This window comes from Xenopus tropicalis, chromosome 6 (assembly GCF_000004195.4).
Source record: "Xenopus tropicalis strain Nigerian chromosome 6, UCB_Xtro_10.0, whole genome shotgun sequence".
NCBI classification, from domain to species: domain Eukaryota; kingdom Metazoa; phylum Chordata; class Amphibia; order Anura; family Pipidae; genus Xenopus; species Xenopus tropicalis.
The window spans coordinates 93,625,395-93,630,815 of NC_030682.2; the positions used below are offsets into that span (position 1 = coordinate 93,625,395).

A 5,421-nucleotide genomic window follows, 5' to 3' on the forward strand; every position below is an offset into this window, starting at 1 on the left:
AGGTATGGGATCTATTATCCAGAATTTATCCTGATAAGGGATCTTTTCATAATTTGGACTACCATACCTTAGATCTACTAAAAATAAATCAAACATTAAATCAACCCAATAGGACTGTTTTGCCTCCAATACGGATTAATTACATCTTAGTTGGGATCAAGTACAAGGTACTGTTTTATTATTATAAAGAAAAGGGAAATAACTTTTAAAAATTGTAATTATTTGCTTATTATGGAGTCTTTGGAAGATGGCCTTTCTGTAATTTGGAGCTTTCTGGTTTATGGGTTTTTGGATAATGGATCCCATAACTGTACTGGGATTAAATTATAGCGGATAATGAATAGAGCCCCAATAGTGTGTAGCATGTAGGATCAGTTTTCTTTATGCTTACTACTATTGCAAACACATACTTACATCCAATACAATAAATAAATGCATTTTGTTGTTTTAAGTCTAATACAAGAGAGTGTTGGTCCTTACCAAACCTATACATACATATACTGTATATGCAAATAATACTGCTTATATCTTTCTGTTAAACATTTTGAGTGGCAACATGTAGCCTGAAATGCATCCAATCCATTGCTGATAAAAGCAAGAATAAAGACATGATGAAGAGAGTAGATATTGTAGAGAAAAGCAAAGATAAGGAAAAAAATGCTCATGGGTGACCTTGAAAAGAAGAAGGATACATTTTCATTTCGCTCTAGCAGAGAATGGGAGCCAATGGAGGACCCTCGGGAACTTTGCAAAATTAATGTCTGTTTTCTGTTTTCAATCAGATTCTGGAACATATTAGTATACAAGATGATTTCACTTCAAAATATAGAGAGTGCAGATTTCGTAAAATGTTGTTCTCATCATAGCCATAATAAAAGGAAACTTCAAATTCGCATTATCACGTACATTCTTTTAAAAGACCAGATGAAATAAATTTTCCCACATTACGTTGTTTTTTTTTTTTTTTTAAACTGTATGGGAATACACTTTAATAAACATCTTGTTTCTATTAGACGTTTGGTCACAGCAATCTATGAAAATAAAAAGATTTCTTTATCTCTAAATTTTTTTCAAGAAGAGAAGGTGTATTTATTAAAGCAGCAGTTTGAATACAGAGTGATGAATTTTGTAGGAAATATAGCAATTTATATCTGGAAATTATGAAGTATTGGGGAGAATTGGCTCAGAAACATAAAATTACTTGAAATACATGCTATTTTTGTAAGACTATCCTACCACAAACTTTTGTTCTATTTAAAAGTCAGAATCACATGCGTTCATGGCAGAATACAAGTATTTGGGGTTTGCAAGGGAATTTTTACTTCAGGAAAAACAATGACACTATGAACGTTTGGATTGTTGTTAGTTAAAAAGGTTTATACAAAGACTCTTAGTAATGTCTCAGGTTTTAATAGGGTAATTAATCTTCCTAAATATAAGTGCCAGTTTATTGGCCCAGCTATTACCCCTGGCTACAAAGTACTCCTCTGTGTGTTGTTATGAGCAAGGCTAAGTGATGAGAGTATTCTGTTTGCCAAAGTTATGCTTTCAGCCATTCTGTTTATATTCCTACTGCAGGGTTTTATGCTCTGTGTTAAGAACAAGTTTTCTAGGCCTGTTGTCCTATTGTATCCCCTGAACAGTCATTTGGCTCATGACAAAAGTGTCCATTAAAGTGTTTTTGGAATGTTATATATTGGCATGGGTAGTAATGCATGGTATTTGCTGAATCACGCAAGTGGATCTGGATGAGAGAATACATTCTACAACCATACAGATATTTGTCAGGTGAATGTAGGAAATGAACGTTTTCCTCCATAAATATACTACCAGTACAAATGATGGCTGGGAAGAGGGAGCATAAGATACAAAATATGGTTTAAATGGATGCCATTGAAGAACTTTATCAAAGCAAAACACTAAATAATTACCATATTTCATGAGAAAAAGATTTTCTGGCCTTTTGGACTTGTGGTGGAAGGCAGACTGCAGCGAGCCAATCAGAATCCACCAATCATCCTGTAATATTGACAACAATACCGTAGGTCTTTACCCTGAAACCTAAAAGAACATATCTTGCTCAATTCTATCTTTTATAAAGTTAAACAGTATTGATCATAAAACAATATGCAGTGGTGCTTAAAAGTTTCTGATCCCCTTTTTAATTTACAATATTTCTACATAACAGTGGGGTTCATTTGCCTCCATTTTTACACAATCTGCCTGTAAGGCGACTGGTGGAATCTGAACTTTTTTCTAATTTTGTAACCTTTACCAGTCTGGTGAGGTCCATAGAAATCTCTTCAACTCATGAAGCACTTTCACAAACCTGTATTGTTAAGATAAAACTTCTTGTTCTTTAAATAAGGCAGGACCTCCCACACATCTGATTGTCATCCCATTGATTGAAATACCTAATTCTAATTTCCCCTTTAATGAACTGAGAATCCTAGTGGTTCACATTCATGTAACATACATGTCACTTTGGATACAAATATGTAACTTTGGATTGTTTTTCTTGATATATATAAAGAAGCTATCAATCCTTAAGTGGAGTACAAGGCCAGTTAAACCACATCCAGCCTTCAGTCCTTAGGTGAAGTGCAAATACTATCTTACCTGCCTAGAACATACTCTGACAAATGCTAGTCCTATAATCTGACTAAATCTTGTGCATACGGGGATGCAGAACTCTTTACTGGGCCTTGTTGCCACCAGGCTTACGGACACATTCAGAAGATGGAAGGCCAGAGAGGAAGAACCATTCTTTCCAATCACTATATTGAATTGTGACAAGAAGTGGCCATTAATATATGGGCCAATAACAAAGACATGTAAATTAGATAACATAGATACACAGGCTTCTGCTTAGCAACTAGGGCAGGGATCCCCAAACTTTTTTTCCCATGAGCCACACTCAAATGTAAAAAGAGTTGGGGAGCAACACAAGCATGTAAAATATTCACGAGGGTGCCAAATAAGTGATTGGCTATTTGGTAGCTCCTATGTGGACTGGCCACCTAAATGAGGCTCTGTTTGGCAGTACAACTGGTATGCAACCAAAACTTGCTCCCAAGCCAGGAATTTAAACATAAGCACCTGCTTTGAGGCCACTGGGAGCAACTTCAATGGATTGGGGAGCAACATGTTGCTAGCAAAAAACTGGTTGGGGATCACTGAACTAGGGGCTTTTAGGGGATTAATATCCATAAGGACTGTTAACCCTATGGTCTCTCCTGCAGAAGTTCCAAGGTGATCGCTGCTGAAGATTCCTTGCAAATCATCCTGTACAGAATATTGAAAAGAAGATATCACCCCCCAAAATAAATGACCAAATGCTCATAAAGCACTACAGATGAGAAACAAATTAATGCACAATGCTACAAGTTTCTAAAGTATGCAAACATGCCTCTATACTTTAATTCTGACTACATTTAGAAACAGTGATTATGTTCAATAAAGTCTAGATAATGCTGTGATGTTACAATTAGTATGCGCGCAGAATATAAATATGTTTTCTATACATTCTAAAATTAATTGTTTTTGGCAGTAATTCAACTTAGGCAGCTATGATTTGGCCAGCACATCTTTTCATTAAGAATTTTGCATCAGTTAAAATAATACTTATTCTATTATGTCTATTCATTTGATCTTGCCATCCTCAAAGAACTAATTAGCTAGGAAAAAGAGAGTATAATATAGATTATGATACATATGTGCCTAAACAGAAATGAAAAAAGAAAAAATCCAAAACATTAACACTCAAAGCTGCATAGACCTCTTTTAATCAGACCAGATTTCAAGTCCTAGAATGAGGGGAGATCATTAATATATAGTAAGCATATACCACTACTACTAAACGTTATTGCAATTTATTAATGTATTCATTAATTTATGTATTAGTAATACTATTATGGTTTACTTGTATACATACATTTAACTGAAGCTGATCTTGTACCAGGTCCTGATTTTACAGTTGCAGTCATGCTAAGATAGAAGCAGTTGCTCTTGCATGTTAGCAATGTTGTACTTGCCACTGCTGCATCCATCCACCTTCTGTGTGAGTGCGACTTTTTTGACACTAGGGAACCCTGGCGCACTTATGGTCAGATTCTATAGATGAAATTGAATTGTTTTAAAACCAAAAAAAAAAATTACCATTAACAAGTTCACAGCTCCTGCTGCTGCCTACAATGACAATGACAACCAAGGCAAATTGAAGACACAATTGCATAGCATCTTCTGTTTGCCCTGGCTGTCATAGGAAAAATGTTGCCATCTATTCGCAAAATTTCCTGGGTTTCGCAAACTTACAAGTGAAGCAAATCTGCTCCGATTTGCTCAAAACTGGTGCTGTATAGTAACATAGTTCATTTGGGTTGAAAAAAAACCCAAAATCCATAAATTTCAACCCCCCAAATTACCTCCAGTGGATATATATGCACAACCTCATACTTCCCTGTCTATACACCCACGTATATAAACTATATATACCAATATCTATACTAATTGTCGATTTTATTATCACAATAGCCTTGAATATTTTGCTTGTTCAAGAAACCATCCAAGCCCCTCTTAGGGTATTAGGTGTTATTATTCAGGTCTGCAGAATGGCAAACAGGTAACAGCTATTAAGTGAGTGTGATCCTATTCTTAGGAGTGTGCCAAGAAAGGGTTTTATATATATATACTGTATATATATACTTGTATAATTCCAACATTGGCTCAGTAAAAAATATGGGATTTGGCCTTTGCAATGTTTTTTACTTGCATTTAGCCCAGAATAAATAAGTCTTCTGTGCTAACTTTATTCATATATCAGAAAATGACAGGAGTCAGGCATAATAAAAATATCAGTCCCTGTATTTACATGGTTAGTTACCATGTTAAACATATGTGTGTTTCCGATTTTAAATTAAACAGAAAGGTATTCACTTTACCTTGTGCCTTGGTCTTAATCTGTCTCTATTCATAGGGTGAAAACCTTGTTTTTCCATCAAACTTAAATGCTCTTCCTATGAGTACAGGAAACGAGTAGCAGCCATTCCGCTGTGATTAGATAGTTAATTAAGGAGAAAGCAGGTGTGGATGGATCTATTCAGCTAATGAATATGGTCTAAACATAAAAGCAGTTGATATTGGAGGGCTTGCAGGTGGAACATTGATTTATGTTCTTTAAATTGCATATGAGGCAAACTGATTGAAATATGGAATTTCTAGTTTTAATAAAAAGGGTGTAAATTCACCTTAAAAAGGAACATCGAAGCCCCAAATAAAAAAAAAAATAATTTACAAAAATCTATTGTGATAGACAGGGAAGTCATAGCAATAATAAACGCCTGTTTGTCATTGCCCTAACAGATGAAATATGACTATGAAGATTTTCATTCATCCAGGTCATGCTATATCTAGTATAAATAA

General features: G+C 34.9%; 1 long non-coding RNA gene across 1 annotated transcript; it reads right to left on the reverse strand.

The window, feature by feature from the left end:
• Positions 1–244: 244 nt before the first annotated feature.
• LOC116411689 lies at positions 245–5,043 on the reverse strand. Its single transcript, XR_004223287.1, has 4 exons — positions 4,941–5,043; positions 3,935–4,113; positions 1,932–2,061; positions 245–785 (listed from the first exon to the last, which is right to left on the reverse strand). It is a non-coding gene; the product is annotated as an uncharacterized LOC116411689 (long non-coding RNA).
• Between the last annotated feature and the right edge of the window lie 378 nt (positions 5,044–5,421).